A 22,158-nucleotide genomic window follows, 5' to 3' on the forward strand; every position below is an offset into this window, starting at 1 on the left:
GACCTCCAAGGACAGGTGGATAAGATAATTATCCAGAGGTATTTAAGAGTACCTTTTCTGTCTAGATACCATCACTTTACCAGATGTCCCATCCTATTAGAAACTATTGGCTAGGAGTGAAGTTTTAAACATCATCAAAGTCATCCAAGATGTCCCACCAGACCACAAGACTTGGGATGTTATGACATTCTTTTGTGCCAGAGAATGCATTGGACCTCGTACATGCATATTCTTTGGCCCGTCAAGACCTCTACTTACACATCAGAATAGTTTTGAGTCGAAGAGGTTCCAACAGTTGGAGCCTGTCATTACTAATCTGAAACCCTTCCCTCTGGCCCCCAGAACATTCCAAAGTGCATGTTATATAGCTACAGATTGCCAAGGTTTTCACTTGCCTAAGTGATTGGTTCCCATCTGTACCATCTCTGCAAGTTTTGCAAGAGGAAGCCTCTGCTCAAACTGCTGTCTTTTCTTGGAGTAATGCTCATCTTATGAAATCTCTGTTACTGCCTGTACAAGTCATCACTTTTAGGGTGCATTTGAACAGCATAGCATGTCTTGTTTTTCTGCTTCAAGATAGGACACTTGTCTCTTCAGCAGGTAGTTTCCATTCATATGGCACAGACTGTACTAATTGGGACTTGTCTCAAGATTGTAGACCACATGGCAGTTTCGGATTTCATCATCACTCATCCCAGGTTTCACATAATCATCGTCTTTCCTTGGACTACTCGAGCCTAGTGGTCCTTCTATGTCAATACTCTAAATCCATTTCAGATTTTTTACAGTCATTCAATTGATAGTTGAACTGTTCCAGCCATTTGTTAGGAAGTCTGTCCCATTTACAGACTCCTCTGCTACAGTGACTACAGGTGCATCTGATGTAGGGTGAGGGGACATTCGTTTTTGAGATACACAGATGCCTCACTTTTCTACTTAGCCAGTGTTTTGGGAATAAGGACAGTTCTTTCCTTTTTGGCCTCTTAGGACTCCAGACTATACGAAGCCCTTTACATTCAGTGAACCAACATGAGTGTTGCAGTACATCAGCAGATAGGGATGAGCACATTCCTAAGCATTGTGTCAAGAGGCAATGAACACCTTAATGAGCTGTAAAAAAAAACACTACAGTTCCTACTATTGCTGTACTTTCTAGGGGAACTTTCTCTCTGCCAGACTGGGTTCTGTTGTATTCTGATGCCCAATGAGTGAACCTTGAAACACTCAGTTGCAAAAAAAAAAAAAAAGCCTTTTTTATTTTTACATCTGATTATCTGGAAAGTCTGGGTAGAAGCCTGTTTTAAGCAGAGAACCATGGAGAAAAGCTCCAAGTTATTACAAAACATTTTTTTTTTTCAAAACAGGTTTATTGTTTTAACATACAAGAGAAATATCATAACAATTTTATACAAGTAATTAAAAATAGATATGATTATAACATTCAACAAAACAACTAAAGTATTTACAAAGACATCCACTACAATCAGATCAATTAATTAAACTAAAATACCATGCTATTGAAATTAGGATTTTTTAACAAATTTTGTAAATTATCCCATACAATATAATAAGATGTTTTTCTAGTTGTTCTTGACCTAATTGTGTTTATTTCCATATGGCACACTATATTCATAACATTTTAAATTCATTGAACGAAGGAGGTGTATCTGAAATCCAATTTCTGGTTATTATTTTCCTAGCCACTGCTAGAATAGACCATAACAAGGGAAGCTTAACCTTTTAACACTTTGAGGTACAGGTGTGTTGAATAATATAAGAGATTTAGAAATAATGAAATTATCTGTAAAAAGAGCCTGCAAAAATTCATTAATTGATTTCCAGTATTCTTTCAATTTTATACAGTCATAAAACATATGAGCCCAGTCAGCATTAATTTCTACATTACATCTCTTACATAGATTATCTTTATTATTTATTTTATTCATCATCAAAGGTGTATAAAAAGATCTATGTAAAAATTTCCATGTATAAAGTCTCCAGACAATGGAAGACTTAGTTCTATAGGCAGATTCCAATATATATTGTTTATCTTGTTGATTTGGTGGGTCCCCATTAATAGAAGTGAAATAATTCCAGTATGTATCTACACTGTAAAAAGTTTCTTGTCTGATAATTTTATGTATGTATGAAAGTTTACCTTTATCAGAAACTGTTGTAAATTTAATATCAAGTAATCAATCAGTGTTGGAATAGATTCTTTAACTGTTATAGACATTAGATCTGTTCTATCAATGAGATGTTGTCTAAAGGTCTGAACCTCTAACCAGCAAGTTTCTCTTAGATCAAATTCTTGTTTTAAAAAATCTAGATTTTTAACATTATTATCAGATATCAACTGATACCAGTACTTTAGATCATTATCTATAGCTAAATGAGTTCCTTCAGAAGTAGATGACAAAAGCATACCCTGAGTATACATTATAGGGAATATAATAAAATTCCATTCCCTATACTTAGGGTGCATGAATATAAAGTTACGATAGCTAATAATAATATTTAATGGGTAACAAACCATATGTTTAGGTGAAGTACAAAATTCCTTTAGTAACCATAATATGGAATTATTTACAATCATATTTTTATGTGTTAAGGAGATTTTCATGAAGTGCATACTAATTATCTCCCAATAATCTTTCCATTTTGCGACATATGACTGATCTATTAATAAAGTAATAACTTTTACAATAGAAGAGATAGTATATAAATTAAAGTCTGGAAAAGAAATACCCCCTTGAGACCAGCTATTAGTATGTTTCTTTAATGCAATCCTAGGTCTATTAGGTGCCCATATGAAATTTAACCTTAGTGTATTCCGTTTCTTGATAATTATTTTTGTAGGTGGAAGTATTATTGATTGTATTAAGTATAAAATCTTGGGGAATATTATCATTTTAATAATTGTAAGTCTCTCCTTCATAGTAAAAAACATATTCCAGGTATTAAAAAGATTTTGTATATTAAGAAAACAGGTATTATAATTATTATATATAATAGATTTAATATCTTTAGATAGTATTATACCTAAATAAGTTATCTGACCTGAATTGGGTACATATTTAGTAAAATCACTAATGAGAATATTTTTTCGTGTATATATAGGTAGTATTTTAGTTTTTTCTTCATTGAATATTAAACCAGAAATACTTTTAAAATTCATCATTTTATCAAATAGAGACTGCATAGAAGAATTAGATCCTGCTGATGTAATTAGAGCATCATCTGCAAAAAGTTGAATTTTGGATGTTGTATTTTCATCTATTTCAAAACCCTCTATGTCAGTACTGTTTCTGATCAAATTAGCCCAAGGCTCCATTACTAAAGTAAATAATAGTGGATAAAGTGGACATCCTTGTTTTGTACCTTTAAAAATGGGTATTTTTTGTGAAACATATGTTCCTACCTTAATATAAGCCAATGTTCCTTTGTATAAATGCTCAATTAGATTTACAAATGCATCTGAGAAGTTTGTGCACTTCAGTAAGGTAAACGGATAGTCCCAACTTACTGAATCAAATGCTGAACTTATATCAAGACTAATAAGTGTTAAATCTTTCTTTTTCCTATTTGCAAAATCAATTAATGTTAAAGTTCTTCTTATATTATCAAAAGTATTTCTATTTACAATGAAGCCTGTCTGATCTATATCTATAATGCCGGGATGATTGTCTTCAATCTATCAGCAAAAATACTCATAAACATTTTATAATCAACATTAAGTAATGAGATGGGCGATATGAAGTACATCTAGTTGGATCTTTATTAGGTTTTAAAATTGGCGAAATAAATGTATATTGCCAAGATGGGGGGGTTATTAACTCAGTTTGGGCCAAAATAAAAATCTTATGTATTAATGAATATGTACTTTTAGAAAGGATTTTATATATCTCTGGTATAATACCATCATTACCCGGTGCTTTGTTTGATTTAAGCTTATTTATTTGTGTAATAACCTCTGTATATTAAATACTTTTGTCCAATAGTTTAATCTGTTGTTTATTAAGCTTTTTATTCATGTTTGTGGTTATAAACTCCTTTATTTTATCTTTAGGTTCCATGTTAATGTTATTATGGTTAATTTTGTGAAAGTGATTTCTAAATTCATCTAGTATTTCTGGTATACTAGAAACATTCTTCTTTTCCTTAGAGAAAAGATTTCTTTGATATGGTTTTGTTTATTCAACCTTTTTGTTTTATTTTTAAGTCTATGTAAGTATTTGGGGCTTATTGAATAAGACAAAACTTGTATTCTCTAAAGTTATTTTAACTTTGAGTTAAAATTTCTTTGTATTTCTCATTTAGTTTGTTTATTTCTTCAATAACTTTCTTGTCCATAATATTTTCTTTATTATTATGTTTATAAGAATCTAATTTACTTTGAATATCTAACAATTCCTTATCCCAAGATTTCCTTTTATTATTATACCATCTGATACTTTGTCCATATAGATATGATTTTAAGGCATCCCAAACATAGACAGTGGAGACTTCAGGAGTATTATTTATGTCTAAAAAATGTTTTACTTCTGAAAGTATATATTCTTTATAGTCTTTTAGTTGAGTTAAGTATGCTGGTATCCTTTTGATCTGAACATTATGAGTATTTTTATCATGAATTCAAAAACAATTGAATTATGATCAGATATAGGACATGAAATGATTTTGGAATTGATTAAATCTGTTACCATCTGGTTAGAAATAAAGACCCTATCTATTTTTGAATAAGTTTTGTATCCGTTAGAAAAAAAGGTGTATGGTAATGATTTTGAATCTATCTGATTATTAATATCATTCAAATGATAAGAATTAGCAAAATCATTTAAATGTTTTGCATTAAATGTAATTCTTCTTTTTCCTATAGTGGTAGTATCACTTTCATGTAGTATACAATTAAAGTCACCAGCTAAAATAATATCTCCTATAGAGAATGATATGATCTTATCAAGATGATGTTTCTCTGTATTAATACCAATTCCAGGTATCCAATATACATTAAAGTGTAAGTCTTCCCATTAATTTGTATTGTAACCATACAAAACATTCCTTTGTCATCCTGATAAGACTTAATGGTTTTAGGAATGGGCATACTTTTATTCCATAAAATAGCCACTCCTCTTTTTTTCTGAGTGTGCTCTGAACTAACCAATACTGTATATTTGTTTGTGGCTAGTTTATCAATATCTTTTTTCAAGAGATGGGTTTCTTGCAGGAAGACTAAGTTGGCCTTATGTAAATTAATGTATCTTATTAGGCTTGCCCTTTTACACGGATTATTCAATCCATTAATGTTTAAAGAAATTCCTTTTAAAGATGTCATTTGGCATTTTTAAAAACTTAATCTTATGATCAAAATAACAAATAACCTAAGTAATGTTACATCTCCTCCTTTAGGTGTACCTTTAAATATAGCTCTATTTATTGAATCTCTTATGGGATTTTGTATAGGATTCAATTTTGTTTGTAGTGACAATGAATGTACAAAATATATTGCGGATGTCAAAACTATATACATATAACAATGAACAAGTGAAAATAATGTAAGGATTAAACCTTGCATCCAGCCTGGAGTTAAAAACTCCAACTTAGTAGTATTTACTACTCAAGTTAACCCCCTACCCTAAGCAGCAGTACCTCAGCTACCACCTTATCAATTTAATACTGGTTATATTTAACTTAAATTAACAGCTTTCAATTCAATTATCTAGCAAGACAAGACTACACATTTGATAAAACAGCATCATATAAACTAAAATAAACTTTTTTTTTTAAACTATTCATAGTACTATATACATCTATGTAATATAATACACTTGTATTCAAATAGCATTCAAATCATCTTGATATTAGGAACCAAGAGGAGAGAGAGAAATAAAAGACGTGAAAGAGGGAGAGAGTGGAAGAAAGAGAGAGAAGAAAAAAAAAAGGAAGGCATATTTACATATTAATTTATTCAAAGTATGTAAAAATAAGTTCTAACATTCATTTAAATCAAAAACTTTGGCTAATATGGTTCAAACATTACATATATTAAGATGCATCTATTTTCTGTCATGTAAATGCAGTCAACAGCTTCCAAAAAAAAAAACTTGAATTGCTTGTATATGAGCATTTTACTCATACTCATTATTGTCAATAGAATAAAATATTATATTTATAGAAATTGTTATAAATCATACTGCATAGTTATGCAAATTCTCAGAAACACTTGCATTATTGTAAAAAAAAGCCATTTGTATGTCTATACTACTGCTTTAAAATATATCACATGACAATTTCTTCCAGAATAGAGTTATAAAGTTATTTATGCTTGTCAGTCAGATGAATTAAATGAGTTATAGTAATGTATATGTTTGGAACATAAGTTTTTAACACAGATTAATATGCTGCAGTCAAGTAGATTTTCAAAAACACTTGAATAAATGTTTCATTTTCTATGCCTTCTAACATAAGACATTTACTTACTACAAGAAACTGCATCATTTAAAATCATTATAACTGACATATTTTATGAATTATAACATAGATATTTAAGTAATTATATAAAATAACTCACATTTAAATGTTAGAGTTCATTTTCCTTCACATAGTCGCAGTTGCATCAGTTCTACTTCCTGGTAGAGTGTTCTTCCTGAATCTGTGATGTGTCAAGTGTGATATATGGGTCAAAGGTCAAATTGACTGCTTTCAGCTTCTCTGTGAGAATTCTAAGAGTTGAAGCTTTTAAAACAACTTGAGGACACTGTTCATGAGGCAGCCCACATCCCAGATTGTCTCCCTTAACATTTTTGGCGGGAAACTTGTTAAAAACTAGTGACAAACATTCATTTAGCAGTGTAAATGCATCTAAACATGACAAAACCTTCGCAATGTATTTTACAGGTTATTACAGCCTCTATGTAAGTGAAATTAAGCCCAAAGTTATTAATAAGTAATAAAACTCAATATTTTTGATCCAACTCAATTTTTATGCAAATCTTATTATTTACTGTGTCTATATGATCAAAAGCATTTCTATATATTAGTATGAGAAAAAAAATAGAGAGAATAAAGAAAAGAAAAAGAGAGTAGAAAATAAGAGTGTAAAGCAGAAATAAAAAAAATGTAAGAGAAAGCTATAAAGTATATACAATGGAATATTACTTACTGTTTATATTAATAGAGTTAAAAATAAAACATATTTACTATTATTTAGTTCTAATTATTATTAGTTAAAGCATGACAGATTATTTACAAACAAGCATAAGCAGTATAATCAAGAAAGTATAATTAGGAATAGCATTTGAAGAACATATAAACTTTTTACAAGGAATAAATATGTTATTATTCCATTTATCATATTTTCATTACTCTTCTCTCCCTGCCCTCCCCCACCCTTTACCCACTACATAATCTAAATAAAATGTCATTGTTTAAACAAAGAAAAGGAGGGAAAAAAAAGAAAAAAAAAATGTATCAAATTACTGACCTTCTCTTTTTCAGAAAGAGAAACAAATTGAATAATAGCTTGTTATTAGTTCCTCAGATATTTTGACTGGTTATGAAACAAAACATTTCTTTGCACACAGAGAATAACTTTGATTAAATCTTTTTCAGAATATTTGTGGCTTTCCGGAAATGCAGGAACTATATTTAAAAAGATTAATAATGAAGTAAAATGATGAGAGGGAAAAAAAAGAAAAAAAACATAGAACAAATCATTTGTTTTTTAGTCTGTTCTTCTTCTCTGAAGTCTTCCACGAAGTTTCAGTTGCCAGTCTCTTTAATGAAGGACTAGCCCATTCCATTTCCTCTATTTTATCCAAAATCTTATTTTTTTTAATAAACAGTAAAGCAGAGTCTAAGTCATCAAAAATTTTAGGACCATCAGGAAGGAAGATTTTTAGCTTGGCAGGAAACAGAAGGTATGTTTTAAACTGTGCTTTTTTAAGCTCCCTTATTAGTGGCAGAAAAACTTTTCTTTTAGCTATTACCAAGGAAGAATAGTCATTGTCAAAACGCACAGTTGTCTCAGGAGCTTTAGCCCAAGCAGATTTAAGAACAATCTCTTTATCAAAAGATGATAGAAGTCTAACTATAACTGATCTAGGATAGTTTTTGTTAGAGTTAGTATTAGCTATAGATCTATGTGCTCTTTCGATACCAAAAGAGAATGCTTCTGGTAAGTCTAAAGTTTTAGGGAGCCATGTTGTTAAAAAAGAAGTAATATTGTTACCTTCAATATTTTCTGGCAGTCCAAAAATCCTAATGTTATTGCGCCTAGATCTATTTTCCAGGTCATCCAGCTTTGTTTGTAAATGTGTATTTTGTTTCAGCAGAAACTCAATGTTGATTTCCTCTTCTTGGATTCTATTTTCCATGTCATTCACAGCTTCTTCTATGCCTGTCATCTGGATCTTCTGTTGTTGCAGGTCTATATGTAACAAGTCTATTTGTTTTGTAGTTTTTCTATGAAGGTATCAATTTTAGTATCCATTTTATCCATCTTAGCAGTAAGTTGCTGGATTATAGTTATCAGAGACTGAAGTTCTTTCTTGATGCTGGAGTCTTGAGAATTTGTCTTACTGGAACTCATTTCAGACTGATAAACTGACAGGAAAATTTCCAATGTGATTTCTGACAGGAATATTGTTAAAATTTCCTTTCTTTTTTAGATATAGTTCAAGAACTATATAAAACAAACATATTTAGAAAGAAAATTACTTCAAAAATTATTTTTTTAAGTAATTAATTCCTGTCAGTGTAATGAAATTGGTGGAGCTGAAGAAATCTGCTGCTATCCTGTGTTCATCCTTGGCCAGGCCCCCGCAAAACATTTTAAGAACAATAATTGATGCTGGAGTCTTGAGAATTTGTCTTACTGGAACTCATTTCAGACTGATAAAACTGACAGGAAAATTTCCAATGTGATTTCTGACAGGAATATTGTTAATTTCCTTTCTTTTTTAGATATAGTTCAAGAACTATATAAAACAAACATATTTAGAAAGAAAATTACTTCAAAAATTAATTTTTTAAGTAATTAATTCCTGTCAGTGTAATGAAATTGGTGGAGCTGAAGAAATCTGCTGCTATCCTGTGTTCATCCTTGGCCACGCCCCCGCAAAACATTTTAAGAACAATAATTGTACAGTCTTAAAAATAAAGCAAAAACATCTGCAGTTTAATTATAAAAAAATAAGACCCAAAAACATCAATTAAGAATTGATACAATGTGTATGACCATTTAATATTTACAGATTTAGTTTGCAGAGAAATTTAAAGGCAAGTTATTGTAATACAAACAGGAATTGCAATATGAAGGGAGGGAAAATAGGATTATGGTGTATTTTTGAGAGAGAAATTCAGGGAAATGAATTGGATAGCAGTAAGGAAGTGAAAAAGGGAGAGCAAGAAGATACAAGGAATGAAAAGGTACTTTTTCACATTTAGAGATATAGTTTACCCTGGTTTTCAGTAAGAACAGAGCCAATTTTTAACAAAGTCTTTCAGAGTAGTTTTGAAAGATGGGAGTGTGGGTATAGACCTGATGCAAGGAGTGTTCCAGGTCTTAGCAAGTTTGTAGGAGTACATAATATGCCCAGTAGATTTGGTAGGTTTGTAGACAGGAGATGTTAAGTTGTCAATCTCGCCTTCATAATTGCTGGATGGGTTCGGAGCCAATCCTCGGCTCCGACTTGGCACTTGCTTTAGCTTAGGAACTCCTTTTACCAGCTCGAGGCAACCCTATATCCCATGATGCAAGGCGGAACTACCTCAGATCTCGTTTGCCGCTTAGCGAAAGAGGTCTCCTTTGCCAGCTGAGGTAAGTGATTTTCTGGTAAAATCAGAAAAAGCTTAGTTAGGAATTTATTTTCCCCTTTTAGTCTTAGTATAGTCTGTAGTATATTACAGCCTACCCTATTCCCTTCCTTTCAAACTTTATAACCCTTTTTTATAACCTTTAGTATAAAGTTTTCAGTTAGGCCTAAAACCCTATTGGTTAATCCCTTCCTGTGTGTTGTGTGTAGGGGATTAATTTGTGTGTTTGTTGGGGTTTGTGTGTGTTACTTCCTCCTAGGATATGTCTAGGGAAGGCAAGGTCTCAGGCTTTAAGAAGTGTGACCAGTGCTGTCAGAAAATGTCTCTGACAGACGGTCACACTTCTTGTGTGTACTGCCTGGGGCCTTTGCACCTGCAGGACTCCTGTGCTTTGTGTCACGCTTTTAGCCAGAGAGTCCTGCAGGAAAGGAGGAATAAGCTTATCCTCCGAGGCTTACTTAAGCCAGTAGGTTCTCCCTCTTAAGGCCTGGGAAACCTTCTAAACCACCGAAGGCTCAGGCTTCAGTATCCAAGCCTCCTCCGGTGGCTTCGGCTCCGGTTGGAACCGATGCATCTACCGTTAAAGTAGTAGGATCGGCGCCGGCTGGCTCCGATACCTTCTCTACTGTGGCCTTGTCGGCTCCGGCTGGAGCCGACACTTTATCCAGCATCGGAGCCGAGAAACCTTCGGCTCCATCTGGAGTTCAGGGGACTTCGGCTCCGATGGCTTCGACCCGTAAGAGATCTCGGTCCCCTTCGATACTGAGTATCCATTCGGCCCCGGGGTCTCCTCTTTTGTCGGAGCGGAGCCATCGGAGCCGATCTTCGAGATCTTCCAGGCTGTCTGACCACGACTTAGAGAGGGTGGTAAGCAGGCTGTTGAAGTCTCAGGCACTGGCCCAAATGCTCCATAGCCCGTCTCAACAGACTTCGCTATAGCCTTACCCCTTGAACTTCCTCCTCCGACTCCACACCAGAGTTCGGAGCCGGAGCTTCGGGACAGCGACTGTTTCGATGCGGAGCCGATACATCCTTCGCTCCGCTCCTCGGCTCGATCTCCTCCTTGAGGCCTTCCTTGGAGGGATCCGGTCATCGGGTTTCCACTGTCGGCTCCGAGGGGCTAGTGGCATCGGACCCTTGTCCGACCCGCCTCCCTCTCGGGCTTCGCTTTGGTAAGCTCGGTGCCGACATCGGCCTCGGAGCCTTCCCTCTCATTGGAGCCGGAATTCCTGTTTCTTCGAGCGGGATATTCCGGTCTCCCGGGGAGGAGCCTTTGAGGTGATGAGGAGTGTCCTGGCCTCTGAGCCTGGTCAACGGTCTATCCCTCTAGCTCCTCCCTCATCAGTGCCTGCAGACGCCTCTTGCCAGCCTCTTGCTCTCAGGCCCAGGGATCCATCGCCCCAGGTTTCCCCACTGGGAATTTCCTCCTCTTCGAGGTTTCTCCTGATCCTGCAGGGGAACCCCTCGGAAGAGGACGTAAGAGGAAACACACAGACTCCCTGAGTCTACTACATCTGATACCGACTTAGATGAGTCGGAGGGTTCCCCACGGTCCCCTCTGAGGATGTCTCCTTTTCAGACATCCTTGAGCTCCTCAAACAGAGGGGGAATTGGCCCTCCATTGACCCCTCCGAGGATGAGTCGGTATACCTGGAGGCTTTGGATCCCGACCCTCCACCTCCTGGTGTCTCCGCCTTCGACCCACTTATGCAGGTAGTGGCTCGGAAGGCGTGCGGCTCCAGATTCTGTGGAACCTGTCCCCAGAAGACCATCCAAATTCATTACGGCCCCTTCGACAAACAGTTCCTTTCCAAGGGTGTCTCGTGGATGCTATGGTGGTGGCGGCTGCCACTAAGAAGGAACTGGCGGATCCTTCAGTACCTGTCCATCCTCCTAATAAGGACTCTAGGACCATGGACAGGTATGGAAAGCGGATGTTTTCTTCAGCGACCTTTGCTATGCGTTCGCTGAATTATCTTTGTCACTTCACCAGGCTTCAACGAGATGTTCTCAAGGAACTGGGAGAAGTAGTCCAGGATCCTTCTGCTGCTGGGGCTCAGGAAAAGATTGCCTCGCAGCTTGCAATCCTGAATTCCATATCTAACTCCTCCATGCGGCTCATATCCTATGCGGCCGATGGAGCGAGCAGGGCCGCAGGCACAGGAGTTGCTCTTAGACGCCAAGCCTGGATGCGGCTTTGTAATTTTGCAGACCCCTTTAAGGCGTCCTTCACTAATACCCCCTTTGATGGTTCGGCTTTGTTCGGACCTCAGGTGAAGTATACCTTGACCAGGTGTGAGCAGGACGGTAAAACTCTTTCTGCCGAGTCCAGTTTTCCACTCCTTCTAGACCATACCCCAAGGACCATACCCCAAGGGTCAGAAGGGGGGGAAGATGTGGTTCCGTAAAGCCCAAGGAGCTACACCGGACACACGTGGTCAGTTTACCCCCAGAGGCAGAGGGGGTAACAATAATAGACGCCGCCCTAGAGGCAGGGGGGGGTCCTCAGAACCAGGGCAACAGGGAGTCTCTTCCTGAGAAGCCCTTTCAGCATCCCTTAGGTGTTGCCCGACTGTCCACCCTTGGAGGCAGTCGGGGGAAGGATTTCGCTGTACCCAGTAGCCTGGCAATCCCTATCTCAAGAGATGTGGGTACAGTCGATCATATCCGAGGGTTACAAAATCCCCTTCGAAAGGTTTCCCGTACCTCTACAATCCCTTCCAGACATCTCACCCTCTCACCCGGTCAAAGGGATTTGGCAGAACAGGAGGTTTCAAAGCTCCTAGAAAAAAGAGCCGTCCAGACTGTGCCAGCAGACCAGGTAGGATCTGGCGTCTACTCGAGATTCTTTTTGGTCCCCAAAAGGACGGGAGATTGGAGACCAATATTAGACCTGAGCAATCTAAACATATTTGTCAAGAAGGCAAGATTCCGGATGGTCACGCTTCAGTCCATTCTGCCCTTTCTGGGCAAGGACAACTGGATGTGCTCTATAGACCTTCAGGATGCGTAGTATCACATAAAGATTCACAGACGCTCCAGAAGGTTTCTCCGCTTTCGGCTAGGGACCAGTCATTACCAATTCAGGGCACTGCCCTTTGGCCTCACTTCAGCCCCCAGAGTGTTTACCAAATGCATGGCAGTGGTCACAGCTCATCTGAGACGTCAAGGATTCCAGGTGTTTCCCTATTTGGACGACTGGCCCCTCTCCGCCACCACCAAGAGTCAGCTTCTTCAGTCCAGAGACTACACTCTACAGCTTTGCAGGAGTTTGGGAATTTCAGTAAATTTCGAAAAATCTTCTCTGCTGCCTTGCCAATCTATCACCTTTATAGGCGCAGAATTAAACACCGTCAAAATGTTAGCCAGACTAACAGATCAAAGAATTCTGGACATCCAAGAATTGCTTCGGCTTCTTTTGCCAAGCAACAAGATCAAAGCCAGATTTATACTGAAGGTTCTAGGTCTTATGGCTGCGGCCATTGTTCTTCTACCACTGGCTCGCTTCCACATGCGTCTTCTGCAGTGGATGCTATTCACGCAGTGGTCGTACCACAGTCTCCCGATGAGGCACGAAGTCGTCTTGGTAACACAGTCGTGCCGAGCTCATCTGAACTGGTGGATTATTTCCCCTCTTCTTCATCAGGGCCGACCCTTTATTCCCCCTCCTCCAGTTGCCACAGTCACTACGGATGCCTCTCTGATCGGGTGGGGGGGGCATTATCAGGGCAGGATGGTCCACGGGACGTGGCAACCCATAGAATACCATCTGCACATAAATGTCCTGGAGATGAGAGCAGTGCTTTTAACGTTGCAAGCCCTCAACGACTTTCTTCCCACGGGGACTATTGCAGTACAGACGGACAACATGTCCGTAGTCTGGTACATCAACAAACAGAGCGGGACCAGGTCCTATCCGTTATGTCGAGAAGCTCTCAGACTTTGGCAATGGGCGATCTCTTCTCAGCGGTTTCTGATAGCAACGCACATCCCCGGCAGGTCCAACCTATTAGCGGACAGGCTGAGCAGATCCATTCTGATGCCTCACGAGTGGTCTCTCAATCAATCTGTAGTGGATCAGATTTTTCTGAAGTGGGGCACTCCTTGTTGCGATCTTTTTGCTACTCCTCAAAACAAGTGCCCCAATTTCTTCACTCTTTCCCCTTCCAGGCCAACCTCTGAGAGACTCTCTAACCCAGGATTGGCCCCGGGACTTCTGTACGCTTTTCCTGCTTTTCCCTTGCTTGTACAAGTGATTCAGAAAGCCACCGCCTTGCGAGCCAAGTTGATCCCCATTGCCCCGTATTGGCCTCGACAAATTTGGTTTCCGTCTCTGCATCGTCACCTTCTGGTGCAGCCCTGGCATCTGGACCCAGTTCCGGATCTCTTGATCCACCAATCGGGTCAGCAGCACCGGACCATTCATTCTCTCAACCTCACTGCTTGGTTGCTCCACTTCCTACCCTAGCCAGGCTACCGATGATTTCGGACTCAGTCAGAGACAATTTAGTCTCTTCCTTGAAGTCGTCCACTAGGACTGTTTATGCTAGCAAGTGGCGACGTTTTTCTATTTGGGCGAATTCCAGAAATATTGACCCCTTTACTGCTCCTGTACATTCGGTTTTAGATTTCCTGGCGGAGGTTTTTCATTCAGGATCCTCGTCATCTACAGTCAAAGTACAACTGGCTGCTATTTCTAAGTATCATGTTGGCCTGCATGACAATAACATTATGTCTCATAGGTTATGCAAGGCCTTTCTGAGAGAAGTTTTCCTCCTAAAACCACCTATAAAGCATCCTCCTCCGCAATGGGATCTAAACTTAATGTTGGCATCCTTGATACTACCTCCCTTCGAACCGTCTGCTTCATGTTCTTTGAAGTTATTGACCTGGAAAACTATATTTTTACTGGCTGTCACTTCTGCAAGAAGGGTTTCCGAGATTCAAGCTCTCTGCATTCGTTCCCCTTATTTGGTTTTTCATAAGGACAGGGTATCATTAAGAACTAACCCTTCCTTTCTCCCCAAAGTCGTATCTCAAACCAACATTAACCAATCTATAGACCTACCAGTCTTTTTCCCAAACTATTCCGACAGAGCTGAACAGAAACTGCATTTTTGGATGTCCATCGTCAGCTCAGGTACTATTTGCATAGAACTAAACAATTCAGAAAATCGGACCAATTATTTGTCTCCTATGCAGAAAACAGGATAGGTCTTCCAGTATCTAAAGTGACCTTATCCAGATGGTTGACTTCCACTATTTCCTATGTGTACTCTCTCAGAGGCAAACAGCTATCTTCTAAGCCAAAAGCACACTCAACCAGGAGTCTATCCACTTCTGCAGCTTTTCAGGATAGACTACCCATTGATACCATTTGTGCAGCAGCTACTTGGGCTCGCCCATACCTTTGTCTCTCATTACAAGTTGGACTTTGCCTCCAGAGATAGGGCCAGTTTTGGTTCCACAGTTCTCAAGAGTCTGTTCCATTGAGCCACCCGGGATACAGGTGCTAGGACGGTCCCATCCAGCAAGAATGAAGGCGAGATTGACAACTTAACATTTAGAAGTTATGTACCTACCATAACGTTCCATGTTAGTGGTCTTCTCTCGCCTTCTTTCTTGCGTCCCTCCCTCCTTCCCCCTGGCCTGGACAGATCTTGAAGAGTTCCTATTAGGTTGTTTCCTCCGGAGCCTTCATATGAGGACTTCTATTAGGAACTTGTGTTCCTAATTATGTTAGGATAGTCTTTAGCAGGGTAGGTTAGCTACCAAACGAGATCTGAGGTAGTTCCGCCTTGCATCATGGGATATAGGGTTGCCTCGAGCTGGTAAAAGGAGTTCCTAAGCTAAAGCAAGTGCCGAGTCGGAGCCGAGGATCGGCTCCGAACCCATCCAGCAAGAAAGAAGGCGAAAGAAGACAACTAACATGGAACGTTATGGTAGGTACATAACTTCTAATTTTTGATCACTGGATAACATTAACCAACTGGGAACATAGTTGTGTAGAATATTGCTTAGTGATGTACAGGCAGATGGATGCTGGATAATATTATAGGTGGTAAGAAGTTGTTTAGGTTAGTTGATGTGTTCTCCCAATTTAGGCTTTTCAGTGCTGTACAGTGGTGGGTTCTGAAAGGGCTATGTGCTGTAAATTTAGCAACTTTGTTATAGCATTGTTCAAGTTTTAATTTTTGTGGAACCTGGAGTTTAGTAAAGATGGCAACACAACAAAAAAAGTAGAGAGGCGATACGTTGTGGCAAGTGTAGATGTTCATGTTTCACTGTTGCAGTCATCACCTGTGGGTTATCCCTGTTGTGGTAGCCCTCGGCCGGCCAGAATACCAGAGGAGTCGTTTTTCTGTGTCAGCTCCTGTCGCTTGCTGACTGACATCAGGTCGTCAGTGCTATAAAGCAAGGCAGCTGATGCCGTTACATCAGTCTTTCTTGCCGTGGAGCCAGTAACCGGAGGAGTTTGCAAGTGTGCCCTGTCAGTCACTACCAGAGTTTGAATTACAGCTGAAAATGTCTAAAGCTAAGTACCCCGTTGGAGATCCTTTCTTCTTGCACTAACTGATGTCCGAAAAAGTTAACAATTGTCTCACCTGTGGAAAGCAAATCCCACACCAAGACTTCCATTCATACTGCGTCACTTGTTTTGGCCCAGACCACGACATCCCCTTTGCCTGTTCTGTGCCCTCTTTAACGCGAGAACCATTCATCATAGAGCTCTTGTTTTTTCAGCTTCTGTCTTCGCATTCTGAAATGGCATCAGCCAACAATCCATATACTTTATAAAAAAAAAAAAAAAAACGTAAGGTTAAAGATAGAGACAGATACCACAAGGCCAAGCCTTCTGACGACTCTACCACTAAGCAGGTCATCAGTTCTCTGGATTTCAGTGAGGTGCCTTTGCAGCCCCCTGATGCCTGATCCGATACTTTTGGAGGCCTCTACCGAGACCCTTTCAGAGTCCGGTATACTGCAGAAATCTTGTCTTCTGAGCCTTTGGTTGTCTCTGCATTGGTTGGGACTGGAGCTGCGACACAGGCACCGGCTTCCAATGGATACTCTTAGGCCTAGAAGCAAGGCCACTCCTAGGAAATCTACCTCTAGCCACCATTTTACTCCTGCTCCACCACCCCAAGCTGAAATGCTTAAAATGGCGGAGGATCTTGTCACCCTTATCTGGGTAGTCAGGCCACAATTTCTAAAAGGAAGAGACCTTTTTCCTGAAATACTGACAGAACAGGATTCTGAGGAATCTGATTATTCAGATTTTGAAGAGGAACAACCACCTCTGACTGCTTATGAGGATTCAGATGCAGAGGAATCCATTCCTTTTGTCTCCCCATCAGAAGATCTTTCCTTTGGGGAAACCCTTCACACCCTCCGGGAACATTTCCACTGGGAATCCCAGGACTTCCTTCAGTCTAAGAAAAGACGAAGTTTCTAGACCTACCCCAGCACACACACCCTTGGCCATCCCCCCAATCTTAGAGGTGGTGGGTGATGTCTTCCATGAATCCAGCTTAGCTCATGACGCCCTCTCACCTGCTCCCAGAAAACCTGATTGGTATTATGGATTCTCACAAATACCTGTACAGAAATCCTGCTGCAGACCCAAGGGTCATTACACAGGGATTACAAGGAGCTAAGGCTAGTTCTGCAAGTAATCCTATTCCTTCTGACTATTCCAGAGCTCTGGACAGATGTGATAAAGTATACACCTCTGCAGCCTTGGCTATCTGAGCACTCCGCTGTCAGTTCCACATATTAAAATATCAACAACACACTTTGGAACTATCAAAGCAAAAGATTTCAATCTTTCCTGACTGTGCCAATTCGAAAGTGTTAGCAGATTTACTGCACTCTACTTGTCAAGTGGCCAAACCTTCATTACACTGTGGATATGACGCAGTAGAAGCCTCATGCAGGGCAGCAGTGTCAGGATCTGTCATTAGAAGACATGCATGGTTGAAGGAACAACCTCTCCCTGGTCATGTCAAATCTAAATTGATGCACCCTTGGATAAGGACCTCTTGTTTGGAGTAAAAGCAGAGGAGGTGCTTAAAAAGATGGAAGACAAAGCAAAAATCTATGCAAACCGTAAACGATTCTTTCAGATAACAACCTCCTAGGTTCAGCAGGAATTTTTCCTAAAAGCAGTGGTCCTTTCCTGCACCTAGCAGACAGGGGCAAGGTAAGCCTTGCAGGGACAGACCACCCAGACTCCTATCCCAGGGACAGCAAAGAGCCAAACAGTGGACCACTTCCACTCCAAAGGCAGGGAGTTCTAGGTCATCCCTCTATGGCAAAAACTCTGACTCTCTCTGCCCTATCTTCACTCACCAAAAATTAGGAGAAGGCTCTCCCTCTCCAAAGAAAATTGGCTTTCTGTAACAAAGGACCAATGAGTCTTAAGATAATATTTCAGGGATAAAATTTTTCTTTCATCGAACTCCCAATTCCAAGAGGGTACCCAGACTTATCTCCAAATCAGTGGACAGAGACATTGAAACAAGTCCATACTCTTATATCCCAAGGGGCCGTAGAATCTGTCCCCTCAGGTCAAACAGTCAAAGGCTTTTATTCCAGACTATTCCTTGTTCCCAGAAAAGAGGACACTTGGCGCCCCATCCTGGATCTATCCATTCTGAACACCTCACTGGTGGTCCCCAAATTCAAAATGCTAACTTTGCAGCAGCTGCTGCCTATGCTGACAAAAAGTGCCTGGTTAGTTACCCTACATCTAAAAGATGCCTACCTCCACATCCCCATAAGGGAATCCTGCAGGAAATTCCTTCACTTCAGAGCAGGCTCACAACACTTTTCAGTTCTCTGCGCTACCCTTTGGCTTTTCTACTGATCCCAGGGTATTCACCAAATGCTTAGCCCTGGCCATAGCCTTTTGCAGACAAAAAAATGTACAGATTTACCCTCATCTGGACTACTGCCTCATTCAGGCAGAGTGCAAAGAAAAGCTACTCGAGGACCTCTTTGTCAAAACCCTGCTAATCTCCTTAGGGTACACCAACTAGAAGAAGTCAAAGCAAACACCCTCCAGGAAGATATTTTCTTGGGACCACTGCTGGACACAGCATTCCAAATGGCTTTCTTATCCCCAGAAAAGCAGAGCTTCCTGCCTCTATTGTACCCAGCTGGCTTCCAGAAGTCACCTCACGGCGAGGAAGTTCCTTCAAGCCTTTGGGGTACATGGTATCTTGCATCCTTCTAATTCCTCTGGCCAGGCTTCACGTGAGAACTTCAGTGGTATCTAAAGAAACTTGGTCAGCACTCTCAACCTCTAAAGACCTCTATCCCTCCGATCCCCTGTATAACGGCAGAGTTTCTCTGGTGGGCAGGGGCCTATGCCAAGAACAAGGTCTTTCCTTCACCCTCCGCCCAGCCGGGCTGACCATTACCACAGACGCCTCAGACATTGCTTGGGGCACTCACCTAGAGGGCAGGTGCACCTAAGGTCTCTGGATGCCCAGCACCTTCCCTTACACATCAACCAGAAGGAAATGATGGCAGTACAAATGGCTCTGACATCTTCAAACCTCATCTTAAGCCAGGGGTTCTCCTTATGAAAACAAACACCACCACAGTAATGGGGTATATCAAACAGGGAGGGACCCAATTCTACCCTCTGTGTAGGCTAGCCATGAACCTCTGGCTGACAGCCTCTTCCATGGGATTACACCCAAAACTTACCAGGGATCAACACCCTGGCAGACCACTTAAGCAGAAACCTACTGGACCCTCACAAATGGCAGCTCCACAGAAAAATCTTTTTATAACTCAGTCAGGAGTGGGGGACTCTGGATGTGGATCTCTTTGTTTCGCATTTCAACCATCAGCTGAAAAATTCTGTACCAGGGAGTATCCCCACCTAGTGTAGAAGGTTGATACTTTGACCTTCCCCTCGAACACCCTCTTTGTGTACGCATTCCCTCTGCCTCTTATTCCCAAGGTACTGATCAGAATAAGGGAGGAGAGACCAAAGGCCATCCTCATTGCTCCGACTGGCCCAGACAACATTGGTACCCCTTACTGCGCAACCTGACATTACAGCCTCCCAGGCAGCTTCCCCTGATCTCAGATCTCTTGACTCAGGTGGAGGGGGGGATGCTTCATCCACACTTGCAGTCTTTCAAACTATCAGCATGGCTAATACTCTAAAGACAAACAATGGGCCCCTGTTAAGCAAATGGGTCCTAGACATCATCACAGAGGCCAGAAGGCCCAGCACCAGAAAATCTTGTGCAGGAAAATGGAAAAGATTCTGCTCCTGGAGCCAGTCCAGAAGGGCAGTACCCCTCAACCTTCCATCCCTCTTATCCTGGACTACCTAGCGGAGCTACTTAATAGTGGCCTCTCCTTTTCTATTAAAATCCATGCCTCAGCTATTTCAGCTCATTTTGATACAAATTAGCCCCTGTTCTCCCATCGTTTGATTAAACAATTCCCCGGAGGGGCTTCTAATATTAGACCTAAAAGGCCAGACATGCCAGCCTGGGACCCGAGTTATGTTTTGGAAAAACTAACCTTACCGCCCTTCAAACCTGCTACTTCAGCAGCACTAAGATACCTGTCCTGGAAGACTGCTTTTTCTACTAGCTATCACCTCAGCCGGAAGGGTTTCAGAACTTCAGGTACTGACCATTGAGCCCTTCATTTTCCTTTTAAACAAGGTCTCCCTGAGGACTAATCCATCCCTAATGCCCAAGGTGCTATCTAATTTGTCTGTCAACCAGGCCATACATCTACCCACCTGCTTTCCTAACCCTCAAAATAAGGGGGAAAGAATTCTGCACTCACTAGATGTGCACAGACAGCTCCGATACTATCTGGACCATACTACACCCTTCAGGAAGAGGGGAAGCCCATTTCCAAACAAACCATTTCCAAATGGGTATCACCATTTCTGCTACAGATTATATGGGAAACCACCCCCAAGTCTATTCGAACCCATTCCACTATGGCAGCCACCACTTCCACAGCATTCCTCTGAGGAGTTCCCACCAGGGACACCTGGAAGCTGCCACCATTACCACCTACCTCGATTTGCTAAGGCTAGGGCAGGGTTTGCCTCTGCGGTTCTGCAGGCATGCCAACCCATTCCTAGGTCTCTCACTAATACTACCACCCCTCTTCTCAGCTTTGGGAATCCTCCCACAGGTGATGACTGCAACAGTGAAACACTAAGAACATAGTACAGTTCTGTACACTTACCATAAATGTAGATGTTAGAGTGCATTCATTGTTGCAGTCCTGGATGTTCTTCATTCCACATTGCTGCAGTCCTAACCATTGGGTGTAGTCCGCTGTCCAGTCGGCCCGAATACCAAAGTATATGGCTGACGTCGGTCAAGGCGCATTAGACTGATGTCAGGACGTCAGGGTACTAATGCGCATGACCGACGTCATATCCTCAGTCTTTTTTGCCGCATGGTCCGATGCAGAAGCAGTTTTGCGAGTGCAGGTTGGCGTTCTGAAATTTTCTGAAGTCGGAGTTTCAGACCGAATCAAAGTTGGCTAAGTACCCGTTGGGAACATTTTGGTTTTCTTGCCTCAGTATTTAACGGATGTCAGAAAAAGTGAATAACTGTATTTCTTGTGGGAAACAGATACCTCATAGGGATTATCATACTTTGTGTATACCTTGCTTAGGGCCTGAGCACGGCGTTGTTGGATGCGCTCTTGTGCTAGATTTAACAAACGCACTATTAAGAGAAGGTTAGACTGTGCCAGGTTAGTGTTTGGGAAGCGTTGTAACTATAAAATGCCGTCGGATGCTCCCCCGCCCCCTTCGTCAAAAGCGCAAGGACAAAGCAGCTAAGCCTAGAGTTGAAGAACCGGCAGTCCCGGACGTCGGTTCTTTAGAAACTCAGTGGAGCCAGAGGTTTTGCCAGGAGTTTCTTTGGAGTCTCAGGCAGAGACTTTACTGTTACAGGATGTGCCCTCTCAGGAGGTAGGCCAGGCTGAGGGGGCTTCTCAGGTAGCTGTTCTTCCCTCTATTCCTAAGGTGGTTAGGGCCTCTCCTTCTGTTTCCAAGACTTCTTTGAGGGGTAGGCCAAGTTTAGCTTCAGTGGGGGCTTCTCCTAGCACTTCAGGTTCTGTGCCTAAGAAACATATGCTTAAAATGGCAGAGGATTTGATTACTATGATTAGAGGTTCTATGCCCCCTCCTGATAAGAGGCCTAGGGTGGAGCCTGAGTTTGAGAGTTTTGAACAGTGTTCTGAGGCTTCTGAGTCTTCTGTTGAAGACGTGCAGGAGTATCCTCCTTATTCTGATTCTGATGTGGATGATTCCACTCCTTCAGCTTCTCCTCCTGA

Source organism: Protopterus annectens, chromosome 8.part0 (genome assembly GCF_019279795.1).
Source record: "Protopterus annectens isolate FY-2018-M chromosome 8.part0, PAN1.0, whole genome shotgun sequence".
NCBI lineage: Eukaryota > Metazoa > Chordata > Ceratodontiformes > Protopteridae > Protopterus > Protopterus annectens.